The sequence below is a fragment of the Procambarus clarkii genome, chromosome 15 (assembly GCF_040958095.1).
Source record: "Procambarus clarkii isolate CNS0578487 chromosome 15, FALCON_Pclarkii_2.0, whole genome shotgun sequence".
Lineage (NCBI taxonomy): Eukaryota > Metazoa > Arthropoda > Malacostraca > Decapoda > Cambaridae > Procambarus > Procambarus clarkii.
The window spans coordinates 13,893,605-13,907,888 of NC_091164.1; positions in this window are offsets into that span (position 1 = coordinate 13,893,605).

The window sequence follows — 14,284 nt, forward strand, 5'->3', positions numbered from 1 at the left end:
CAACAGCCAATATTCATTTACTATGAACACAAGAATTTAAATTGTAGAAGTATGATATTAAATGACCTTAAATGTGGTTTAAGTACTATTAACTAAGTACAAGAGATTATATTGAATAGGTTAAACTTATATTATAAATTAAAGATAACTAAGAAAGCAATAGTTAACTTAATCTATATGTTTAAGTATATACGTGGATATATTCAATTTATATGAAGAGGTTCAGTCACCTTGACTGAAACTCTTCCCAGACTTGGGACACTTATGAAGCAGTGAACCCTACGAGTGTCTGGGTCCTGGAAAAGATTCAGTCGCTGCAAGATTAATGAATACTCACTGAAATGTGAGGTGTTGCCTCACCCTATAACCGACAGACAGACTTATTGGATGTATTAAAGTTATACAAGCATACATCTGGTCAATTAATACACTAAATAATATTCAATATACTTCTCTGAATGCCGGGTGCCTGTCTGACAAGTGTGCCAGACTGGATAACTCTCTTGTTGAGTTTAGGCATGATATTTTATATCACAGCTTTGCTGTACTCACCTAGTTGCGTTTGAAGGGGTTGAGTTCTGGCTCTTTGGTCCCACCTCTCAACTGTCAATCAACTGGTCAGTGTATAATGTTCCAATAGGGTTGTTAATTGATTATGTCCTTAATTGCAGATGCAATAAGTTAGATAAGTGATGATGGTGGAGGTGGAGACAGCGATATCTTGTGTGCTCCACTTTACTCGTATTTAGATATGTTCTAGGAATTTTTCCTTGTAGATATATTGTCCATGTACTCCCCCAGTTCTAGAAATAATAACTGGTGATAAAGATAATTGGATAAGGTGTCCTAAGCTAATTAATGTTCGCTAAGCACCATCACACATGTTCACTGTTTGTAAACACATGCGTTCTGGCTATGGGCGGGGCACCCAAGGCGGGGCGTAGGTCGCTTACTCCCGAGTTGGCTCTTCCCTTCTTTTTGAAGACGGTAGCCTTCAATGAATATTGATTGATTATTTTTACTGTCTAGACTTATGATTGAGATAAGATGTGATTATAATATAATTAAATATAGGATTTAAAGATTACAAGTAGTACTGGCTAGTACTATTGATTCTTATTATGGATTTGATTTAATCCCTACCAGAAATCGATTCAATTATTCCAATAGTTTTTAATTAAGAAATTCTTCTAGAATCTTCTGGATCCTTGAGAAATCATGCACAAAGTCACGTAGGCAACCAAGGGCCCTATGGTCGTACATGATCATAGGTGGCATTTTCTTGTAGGATCCAGATGTATAATGAATATGTAATGATTCTGATATGATTTAGATATGATATAGAAATAATACATTTCTTAGATAATAAAATAGATATAGTGAGTAAAAATTTCCCACATTACTCTCTATCTTTGTCTCTTTCTGTCTCAGTGTCTGCATCTGTCTGTCAATATGTTCTCTGTCTGTGTGTGAGTTTTTCTGTCAGTCTTACAGTCTCTTTGCACTGTTCGATGCAGTTTCTCTACTGGCCTATCTCTGCTTCCGTCTGTCTGTGTTTCCGTATGTATTTTTACATGTTTGTGTGTCATTCTCTGTCTCAATCTGTGCTTTTTTGTCTGTATATGTTTTTCTGTCTCGGTTTTCCTCTGTTTTTTCCATCTCACTGTCTGTATCTGTATCTCACTCTTATAAAATTAATTTAATGATATGCCATTGGTTTGTTAGTGGTCTGCCAGTGGAGGGAACCAATCAGTGTGAAACATTACAAAAAAATAATAGTTTTTCTTTGGCTTTGAGAAATCCATTGAGACCTGGGAGGATATTCTGTTTTTATGCTACAATGGGCAAAGTACAATGACTATAAAATTTGTGTTTATTTTCTGGCACATTACATTTATGTTAGAAAAATGATTTGTTAATTTATATTTTTCAAATATTTAGCTAGAGGTAGCTAGACAACAGCTCTAAAATCAGTTGTGGGAATCAGTGTTTGTCGGTATCTGGTTGTTTCTCTTGAATTCTGGTAACTCCGACCAGCCTATGTCCATCCCATATACCAGATCATTCCCCCCTGCAAAGTTGGGTTTGGCTAGCCCGAAGCATCTGGCATCCATCCATGGACAGATAGACAAACAGACAATCAGATGTTCTCATATAATAGATATAGATATATACTAGAATGGGTACCCACAGTGCCTAGGCCTGTGTCTGTATCTTCCCCCGCTACCTTCACCCTATTCCTTTATTTCCCCAATTTCATGCCCCTCTCCATCCGATTTTCCCATTTTCCCCCACCTCTTCCCCACTCTCCTTCTGCTTCCCACCCCACTTGTTCCTCTTAACCCATTTTAACCAATCTATCCCTTTCCTTCCTCCTATTTCATCCGTCATTCTCAAATCATCATCTTTTTGTCTCCATTCTCTGTCCATCAAACCCTTGTCTCCATTAGCCATTCATCAACCCCATGTACCCATTCTCCATTCATCTTTTGGAATAGAGCGAGACCCATTGTTTTCCCCTTTTCCCTCATCTTCTCCTGTCCCACCTCTTCCTTCATCTTGCTTCTTCACTGCATACTATCTTCAATGTGTATGTTATCTTCCTCACCATTACTATCTTCACTACTCACTATCCTCATCACTGTAACCATCTTCCTTACTATCTTCATCTTTGTAACCCAAATGGATTCAGGTCACCGTTTTCAGGTAAATCATGAAAATGCGCAGGTAAACGGCGCGTAAACCCCCAACCAAACTGTGTCTATCCAGGACCATTGACCATTCACCCTGCTAAGTTTGGTGAGGCTAGCCAGATGCATCTCGACTACAACCTTGGACAAACAGACAAGCCGACATTCGGTCTGACAGATTGAGATTAAAAGTGGCATTCACCTGGTTACAGTTTACTTACCAAAAGACGACATATTCATCTGGTCATAATTATGTCATCACTAGACCACACATTTACCTGGGCATGGTTTATTTACTGTTACATATAACATTCACCTGGGCATAATTCAAATACTTCCAGATTAATCCATATTAATTTTATTCCAATGTGTAACCATTTATAAAAAAAACGGTGGTTATGTTTTAAGGTTGTCTCATCCAATGTGTGCAGCATCACCCCTTACAGCATGAAGCTCACCCGCCCAACTATAAGCATTGTTTCCACAGTGACGGATCAACCGAGTGGCTTCACCCGTCTAGGCAATAAGGCGTACAAGTTGTTCACCACTGCGATGACCCATTGGAACGCCCGTCGAACCTGCTGGTCTTATTACGCCCATGTTGCCTTGCCTCTGGTAAGATTGGTATCCCGATACATGTTGCCCAAAAATTTCACTCTGTGAAATGTGAGCTCTAAATAGCTTCTTGATTATTGCTGGTTGAGTTCCCATTGTCTAGTTGTTGAAATTATCACTAACTCACAACACACACACACACACACACACACCACACACACACACACACACACACACACACACACACACACACACACACACACACACACACACACACACACACACACACACACACACACACCCCTGTCCCTTCCACATTTGCACTTCCCCAACAACTCTCATGCCCCTGCTACATCACACCTGTCAACGACCCCAGTGGGTCAAGCCATGCCCTCCCCAATCCCACCTTCCCATCCCCCCTCCCCAACTACCCCGTCCTACTCCCCTGCCCCTTCTACCCCATTGACTTCAATTCCATCTACTCCATCCCAGCTTCCACTGCACCCCTCTTCCACTCACCCCCAAACCCCACCCAACCCTCACCCCTCCTATGCACCTCCAGCCCACATTTAACCCCCTCACCTTGTGACCCCCTAACACCTTCCCCCATCTCCCTCTTCCCCTCTTCTACCCCAAAACCCCCTCCTACCCCCGATTCCCCCCTAACTAATACACCCTCTCTTCCACTCCCAGCACCCATGCTCCATTCTCATCTCAGCCCTCTGCCCTCAGCATCCCTCTCCCCCCCAACCTCTCAACCTCTATCAGACTCTCAGTCTCACTCTATTTCTCAACCCCCCTATGCTATTCAGACCCCTAACTTTCAGACCCAGTATGCCCTTCCTACCCACCTTGATGCCCAGACCCCATTCGCCAACCAGGCACTCCCAGGTACCCCCCTAGCACCCCCCCACTCACCCCCACAGCCCCCACTTGCCCCCCAGACACCCCCCAGTTCCCCCCAGACCCCTGGTGAAAGGGGGAACTCTGACACCCGAGTTTCCAAGAAGAATCTCAAGGTTTGGTACACCAATGCTGATGGGGGTAACCAATAAAGCAGAAGAGATAAAAGAAAGAGTTAGTGAGGCAGACCCAGACATAGTGGCAATAGTGGAAACTAAAATAAATGGCATGATCTCGGATGCAATCTTTCCAGAGGGGTACCAGGTGATAAGAAAAGAAAGGACACAGAGACAGGGAGGAAGAGTGGCACTACTGATAAAGCGGAAATGGAAGTTTGATGAGCTAGAAAATCCGGGTACCAATGAAAGCACGAGCTTCATACATGGAACTCTGACAGTGGATGGGAAGAAGATTGTAATCTTAATACTCTACAATCCCCCACCAAACAGTAGAAGGTCCAGGCAGGAGTACGAGGACAGCAACAAGACATGTATAGATGAACTGCAGAGGGCAGCAACTATAGCGCATAGAATGAGAGCGAAGCTGCTGGTCATGGGGGACCTAAATCACGGAGAGATAGATTGGGAAACGAGGAATCCCCATGGCGGGGAGGAGACCTGGGGAGCGAAGCTGGTAGACGTTATTGACAGGAATTTCCTAACACAGCATGTGAAAGAAGATACTAGGGAAAGAGGAGGGGATACGCCCAGCCTATTAGATCTCATTTTCACCCAGAATGTAGAAGACATCAAGCAGTTGGAACATGAAATACCACTAGGAGCTAGTGACCATTGTGTCCTAGTCTTTGACTACATGATGGAGCTCAAAATTGTGACCAAAGGACAAGAGGTCCGGGAAAGGAGACTTGATTACAGAAAAGGGGACTACAGAAGGATAAGGGACTACCTGGGAGAAGTGCAGTGGGAGGAAGAACTTAGAGGAAAAACAGTGCAAGGTATGATGAACCAAGTCATATTGAAATGCAAGGAGGCTGAAGAGAGATTTATTCCAACAATAAAGGAAAAAAGCAGGAGGGAATATAATAACCCATGGTTTAATAGACAGTGTCAGGAAGCAAAGGTGAGAAGCAGGAGGGAGTGGAGGAAGTACAGAAGACAAAGGACAGAGGACAACAGGATTAGATGTAACAGAGCTAGGAATGATTACATTAACATAAGACGAGTGTCGGAAAGAAATTATGAGAATGATATTGTAGTCAAAGCGAAAACGCAACCTAAATTACTACATAGCCATATAAGAAGGAAGATGTCGGTAAATGACCAAGTGACAAGACTGAGGAAAACAGAAGGGGCATATACAGAAAGCGACAAGGAAATCTGCGAGGTACTGAATGCAAAATTCCATGGAGTGTTCACAACCGAGCCTGAGCAGCTCCCATTGTTAGAAGAGATTACCCAAGATGAAAGACTATCAGATATAGAGGTGACAGCAGAGGATGCAATGAAACAGTTGACAACACTGGATGCCAGTAAAGCAGTTGGACCAGACAAAGTATCACCGTGGATACTTAAAGAGGCAGCGCAGGCTCTCAGCGTGCCTCTGGCAATGATCTTTAATGAGTCACTTATGTCGGGAGAATTGCCCCGTTGCTGGAAGGAGGCAAATGTCGTACCAATTTTCAAGAAAGGTGATAGGGAGGAGGCACTTAACTACAGACCCGTATCACTGACAAGCATCCCCTGCAAAATACTTGAAAGAATAATTAGGCTAAGACTTGTTGAGCACCTGGAGAGCATTGGGTTTGTAAACAAGCACCAACATGGGTTCTGGACAGGGAAATCATGCCTAACAAACCTTTTAGAATTCTATGATAAAGTAACAAGGATAAGGCAGGACAGAGAAGGCTGTGCAGACTGCATATTTCTTGACTGCCAAAAGGCCTTTGATACAGTACCGCACATGAGACTGCTATACAAACTTGAGAGGCAGGCCGGAGTAAACGGAAAGGCCCTAGTATGGGTGAAGAACTACCTAACAGGAAGGAGCCAGAGGGTAATGGTAAGGGGCGAGAAGTCGGACTGGCGAACAGTAACAAGTGGAGTACCTCAAGGATCGGTGCTGGGACCAATCCTCTTTCTAATTTACGTAAATGATATGTTTACAGGAGTGGAATCATACATGTCGATGTTTGCGGATGACGCAAAATTAATGAGAAGAGTTGTGACAGACGAGGATTGTAGGATCCTCCAAGAGGACTTAAACAGGCTGCAGAGATGGTCAGGGAAATGGCTACTGGAGTTTAACACCAGTAAATGTAAAGTTATGGAAATGGGATCAGGTGACAGGAGACCAAAGGGACAGTACACAATGAAGGGGAACAGCCTACCTGTAACGATTCGAGAAAGAGACCTGGGAGTGGATGTGACACCTAATCTAACTCCTGAGGCACATATAAATAGGATAACGACAGCAGCGTACTCTACACTGGCGAAAATTAGAACTTCATTCAGAAACCTAAATGAGGAGGCTTTTAGGGCGCTTTACACTGCCTACGTGAGACCCGTCTTAGAGTATGCCACACCATCATGGAGCCCCCACCTGAAGAAACACATAAAGAAACTGGAGAAGGTTCAGAGGTTTGCGACGAGGCTTGTCCCAGAGTTACGAGGGATGGGATATGAAGAGCGGGGGAAGGATCTGAACCTTACGACACTAGAGAAAAGAAGGGAGAGAGGAGATATGATAGGAACATATAAAATACTCAGGGGAATTGACAAAGTGGAAATAGATGAAATGTTCACACGTAATAATAACAGAACGAGGGGACATGGGTGGAAACTGGAAACTTAGATGAGTCACAGAGATGTTAGGAAGTTTTCTTTTAGCGTGAGAGTAGTGGAAAAATGGAATGCACTTGGGGAACAGGTTGTGGAAGCAAATACTATTCATACTTTTAAAACAAGGTATGATAGGGAAATGGGACAGGAGTCATTGCTGTAAACAACCGATAGCTGGAAAGGCGGGATCCAAGAGTCAATGCTCGATCCTGCAAGCACAAATAGGTGAGTACAAATAGGTGAGTACACACACACACACACACCACACACACACTCACACACACACACACACACACACACACACACACACACACACACACACACACACACACACACACACACACACACACACACACACACACACACACACACACACACACACACACACACCCACACACACACACACACACACACACACACACACACACACACACACACACACACACACACACACACACACATACACACACACACACACACACACACACACACACACACACACACACACACACACACACACACACACACACACACACACACACACACAAAGGAACAGAACAAAAGGGCATGGAGGAACTTCCGTAATAACAGAACACCAGAAAGTAGAGAGAGATACCAGAGAACCAGGAACGAGTATGTTAGTGTGAGAAGAGCAGCTGAGAAAAGGTATGAAAATGATATAGCTAATAAAGCCAAGACCGAACCAAAGCTACTTCACAGTCACATCAGGAGGAAGACAACAGTGAAGGAACAGACGATGAAACTCAGGGTGGGCGAGGACAGGTACACAGAGAATGACAAAGAGGTGTGTGAAGAACTCAACAAAAGGTTCCAGGAGGTCTTTACAATAGAACAGGGAGATGTTGCGGCGCTAGAAGAGGTGGCAGCAAACCAGGTGACCTTGGATAGGTTCGAAATTACAAGAGATTGGTCAAGAAGCACCTATTGGAGCTGGATGCGAGAAAAGCTGTTGGGCCGGATGGAATCTCGCCATAGGTATTGAAAGAGTGTGCAGGAGCACTTTGCCTACCACTCTCCATAGTGTATAGTAGGTCACTGGAAATGGGGGACCTACCAGAAATATGGAAGACTGCTAATGTAGTACCAATATACAAAAAGGGTGACAGACAAGAGGCACTGAACTACAGGCCAGTGTCCTTAACTTGTATACCATGCAAGGTGATGGAGAAGATTGTGAGAAAAAACCTAGTAGCACATCTGGAGAGAAGAGACTTCGTGACAACCCATCAACATGGGTTCAGGGAGGGTAAATCTTGCCTTACAGGATTGATAGAATTCTACGATCAGGTGACAAAGATTAAACAAGAAAGAGAAGGGTGGGCGGACTGCATTTTTTTGGACTGTCGGAAAGCCTTTGACACAGTACCCCATAAAAGGTTGATGCATAAGCTAGAGAAACAGGCAGGAGTAACTGGTAGGGCGCTCCAGTGGATAAGGGAGTACCTAAACAATAGGAAGCAGAGAGTTACAGTGAGGGGTGAGACCTCAGACTGGCGTGAAGTCACCAGTGGAGTCCCACAGGGCTCTGTACTTGGACCTATCCTGTTTCTGATATACGTAAATGATCTCCCAGAGGGTATAGACTCATTCCTCTCAATGTTTGCTGACGACGCCAAAATTATGAGAAGGATTAAGACAGAGGAGGACAGCTTGAGGCTTCAAGAAGACCTGGACAAGCTGCAGGAATGGTCGAACAAATGGCTGTTAGAGTTTTATCCAGGCAAATGTAATGTAATGAAGATAGGGGTAGGAAGCAGGAGACCAGATACACGGTATCACTTGGGAGATGAAATACTTCAAGAGTCCGAGAGAGAGAAAGACCTTGGGGTTGATATCACGCAAGACCTGTCCCCTGAAGCTCATATCAAGAGGATAACAGCAGCAGCATATGCCAGGTTGGCTAACATAAGAACGGCCTTTAGAAACTTGTGTAAGGAATCTTTCAGAACATTATATACCACATATGTCAGACCAATCCTGGAGTATGCGGCACCAGCATGGTGTCCATATCTAGTCAAGGATAAGACTAAAATGGAAAAGGTTCAAAGGTTTGCCACCAGACTAGTACCCGAGCTGAGAGGTATGAGCCACGAGGAGAGACTACGGGAATTAAACCTCACTTCGTTGGAAGACAGAAGAGTTAGGGGGGACATGATCACCACATTCAAGATCCTCAAGGGAATCGACAGGGTTGATAAAGACAGGCTGTTTAACACAAGGGGCACACGCACTAGGGGACACAGGTGGAAATTGAGTGCCCAAATGAGCCACAGAGATAGTAGAAAGAACTTTTTAAGTGTCAGAGTGGTTGACAAATGGAATGCATTAGGAAGTGATGTGGTGGAGGCTGACTCCATACACAGTTTCAAGTGTAGATATGATAGAGCCCAATAGGCTCAGGAACCTGTACACCTGTTGATTGACAGTTGAGAGGCGGGACCAAAGAGCCAGAGCTCAACCCCCGAGAGCACAACTAGGTGAGTACAACTAGGTGAGTACACACACACACACACACACAGGCCAATCCTGGAGTATGCAGCCCCAGCATGGAGTCCATATCTAGTCAAGGATAAGACTAAACTGGAAAAGGTTCAAAGGTTTGCCACAAGACTAGTACCCGAGCTGAGAGGTATGAGCTACGAGGAGAGACTACGGGAATTAAACCTCACTTCGCTGGAAGACAGAGGAGTTAGGGGGGACATGATCACCACATTCCAGATTCTGAAGGGAATTGATATGGTAGATAAAGACAGACTATTTAACACAAGGGGAACACGCACAAGGGGACACAGGTGGAAACTGAGTGCCCAAATGAGTCACAGAGATATTAGAAAGAACTTTTTTAGTGTCAGAGTGGTTGACAAATGGAATGCATTAGGAAGTGATGTGGTGGAAGCTGACTCCATATACAGTTTTCAAGTGTAGATATGATAGAGCCCAATAGGCTCAGGAATCTGTACACCTGTTGCTTGACGGTTGAGAGGCGGGACCAAAGAGCCAGAGCTCAACCCCCGCAAACACAACTAGGTGAGTACACACACACACACACACACACCCACTCACACACACACACACACACACACACACACACACACACACACACACACACACACACACACACACACACACACACACACACACACACACACACACATTAGGAGAAAAACAACAGTAAAGGAACAGGTTATGAGATTAAGGATAGGGGCGGAAGGATTCACTACAAATGACATGGAAGTGTGTGAGGAATTGAATAAGAAATTCCAGGAGGTCTTCACCTTAGAGCAAGGAGAAATTCCAGAGGTAAGTGAGGGAATAGCTAACCAGGAACCATTGGAAGAGTTTGAGATTACCAGTGGGGAAGTAGGAAGTGTTTACTAGAGTTGGACGTGACGAAGGCTATAGGCCCAGATGGAATCTCCCCTTGGGTTCTAAAGGAAGGAGCAAGAGAACTGTGCCTACCACTCTCCATCGTGTATAACAAATCACTGGCAACAGGGGAACTGCCAGATATTTGGAAATCAGCTAACGTAGTCCCAATATACAAGAAAGGGGATAGACAGGAGGCACTGAACTACAGGCCAGTGTCCCTAACCTGCATACCATGCAAGCTGATGGAGAAGATTGTGCGAAAAAAACTAGAGGAGCATCTGGAGCGAAGGATCTTTGTAACACAGCATCAACATGGGTTCAGGGATGGCAGGTCCTGCCTCACAGGGTTACTTGAATTCTACGACCAGGCAACAAAAAAAGGCAAGAAAGAGAAGGGTGGGCAGACTGCATATTTTTGGATTGTCAGAAAGCCTTTGATACAGTGCCACACAAGAGGCAAGTGCGAAAGTTGGAGATGCAGGCTGGAGTGAGAGGGAAGGTACTCCGGTGGATAGAGGAGTACCTAAGCAACAGGAGACAACGAGTCTGTGTGAGGGGTGAGGTCTCAGATTGGCGAGACGTCACAAGTGGAGTCCCGCAGGGGTAAGTCCTTGGACCTATACTGTTTCTGGTATATGTAAATGATCTCCCAGAGGGTATAGATTCGTTCCTCTCAAAGTTTGCCGACGATGCAAAAATTATGAGGAGGATTGAAACAGAGGATGATAGTAGGAGGCTACAAGATGACCTGGATAGACTGAGTGAATGGTCCAACAAATGGCTGTTGAAGTTCAACCCGAGTAAATGCAAAGTAATGAAACTAGGCAGTGGAAACAGGAGGCCAGGCACAGGATACAGAATAGGAGATGAAGTACTTAATGAAACAGACAGAGAGAAAGATCTAGGAGTTGATATCACACCAAACCTGTCTCCTGAAGCCCACATAAAGAGAATAACGTCTGCAGCATATGCGAGGCTGGCTAACATCAGAACGGCGTTCAGGAACCTGTGTAAGGAATCATTTAGAATCTTGTACACCACATATGTAAGACCAATCCTGGAGTATGCGGCCCCAGCATGGAGCCCGTATCTTGTCAAGCACAAGACGAAGCTGGAAAAAGTCCAAAGGTATGCTACTAGACTAGTCCCAGAACTAAGAGGCATGAGTTATGAGGAAAGGCTGCGGGAAATGCACCTTACGACACTGGAAGACAGAAGAGTAAGGGGGTACATGATCACAACCTACAAAATCCTCAGGGGAATCGACCGGGTAAACAAGGATGAACTTTTCAACACTGGTGGGACGCGAACAAGGGGACACAGGTGGAAGCTGAGTACCCAAATGAGCACAGAGACGTTAGAAAGAACTTTTTTCAGTGTCAGAGTAGTTAGCAAATGGAATGCATTAGGAAGTGATGTGGTGGAGGCTGACTCCATACACAGTTTCAAATGTAGATATGATAGAGCCCAATAGGCTCAGGAATCTGTACACCAGTTGATTGACGGTTGAGAGGCGGGACCAAAGAGCCAGAGCTCAAACCCCCGCAAGCACAATTAGGTGAGTACACACACTCGCACACACACACACACACACACAAAAAAAAACCTCCCTGCTCCCACTCAAATGTTCAGCCAAATCTCCCTCCCCCCACACCCAATCCCCACCCTTCTACCTCTTCCCTCCTCCTGCCAAGTCCCCCTCCCTCCCTTTCCTTCCTGTCCTCCCTCCCTTTTCACCACACACCCTCCCTGTCCCTCCCCTTTCACTGGATCCCCCGCAACTCATCCCAGTATCCTCTGAGACCCTGTTATCCACCTCACAGATCCTCATACCCATAGAACAGCTGCCCCCACCAGAAGAACACTCACCAAGGAGGCGAGTTGAGAAGGGACAGAAGAAAGTAAGCCTCAAGGCAATGTACACTAACATCGATGGAATTACAAATAAAGCAAATGAGCTTGGAGAATGGTTGCTAGAGGAAAACCCAGACATAATAGTCCTCACAGAATCAGAGCTAACGAAAACGATAACAAATGCAGTGTTCCCACAGGACTATTATGTTATGAGGAAAGTGAGGGAAAGAAGTGGTGGTGGTGGTGTAGCTCTGCTGGGCAGAAATGGCTGGGATTTTGAGGAGATGGTTATTCAGGGTTGTGAAGGTTTCAGTGACTACATAACAGGTACCATAACAACTGGAGGGCAAAAAATAATAGTCGTAGTCATTTATAATCCACCACCAAATGACAGAAGACCCAGACAGGAGTATGATAGAAACAACATAGCCACCATTAACATAATAGAGAGAGCAGCTTCTGTTGCTAGCAGGAATGGATCTGGACTACAAATTATGGTAGACTTCAACCATGGGAAGATTGATTGGGAGAACAGAGACCCGCAAGGAGGACCAGAAACATGGAGAGCTAATCTGCTGAACGTGGCAACAAAAAACTTTCTAAGCTAACACATCAAGGAACCAACAAGAATGAGAGAAGATGAACCAGCAATGCTTGATTTGATATTTACCCTAAATGAGTGGGATATAAGGGACGTTAAGATGGAAGCACCCTTGGGTATGAGTGATCACAGTGTATTGAACTTTGAGTACCTGGTAGAGCTAGGAATTATCTCCCCCAAAAAAGAACTAGGAAACAAAAGGCTGGCATACCGAAAGGGGAATTATGAAGAGATGAGAAGTTTCCTAAGGGAAATACCTTGGGACACATACCTCAGAGATAAATCTGTACAAGATATGATGGACTACGTTACCCAAAAGTGTCAGGAGGCAGTAAACAGGTTCATTCTAGCCCAAAGGGAAAAATCCGAGAAGCAACACAAGAATCCATGTTATAATAGGGCATGTATGGAAGCGAAGAAACTCAACAAACGGGCATGGAGGAACTTCCGGAATAACAGTACACCAGAAAGCAGAGAGAGATACCAGAGAACCAGGAATGAGTATGTCAGGGTGAGAAGAGAAGCAGAGAATAGTTATGAAAATGATATAGCAAACAAAGCCAAGACCGAACCAAAGCTACTCCACAGTCACATCAGAAGGAAAACAACAGTGAAAGATCAGGTAGTGAAACTTAGAACAGGCGAGGCCAGGTATACAGAGAATGACAAAGAGGTGTGTGAAGAACTCAACAAAAGGTTCCAGGAGGTCTTCACAATAGAACAAGGTGAGGTCACTGTGCTAGGAGAAAGGGACCAGGCAGCCTTGGAAGAGTTCGAAATTACGAGAGAGGAGGTCAAGAGACAACTCCTGGATCTGGATGTTAGAAAGGCTGTTGGTCCAGACGGGATCTCGCCATGGGTACTGAAAGAGTGTGCAGAGGCACTTTGCTTGCCATTCTCCATAGTGTATAGTAAGTCACTGGAGATGGGAGAAATACCAGAAATATGGAAGGCGGCGAATGTGGTTCCAATATACAAAAAGGGCGACAGGCAAGAGGCAAGAGGCCAGTGTCCTTGACTCGTATACTATGCAAGGTGATAGAGAAGATCGTGAGAAAAAACTGGTAACACATCTGGAGAGAAGGGACTTCGTGACAAATCGCCAATATGGATTCAGGGATGGTAAATCTTGCTTGACTGGCTTAATAGAATTCTAGGACCAGGTGACAAAGATTAAGAAAGAAAGAGAAGGCTGCGCGGACTGCATTTTCTGGGATTGTCGGAAAGCCTTTGACACAGTACCGCATAAGAGGCTGGTACATAAGCTAGAGAGACAGGCAGGTGTAGCTGGGAAGGTGCTCCAGTGGATAAGGGAGTACCTGAGCAATAGGAAGCAGAGAGTTACGGTGAGGGGTGAGACTTCAGATTGGCGTGAAGTCACCAGTGGAGTCCCTCAGGGCTTTGTACTCGGTCTTATCTTGTTTCTGATATATGTAAATAATCTCCCGGAGGGTATAGATTCATTTCTCTCAATGTTTACGGACGATGCCAAA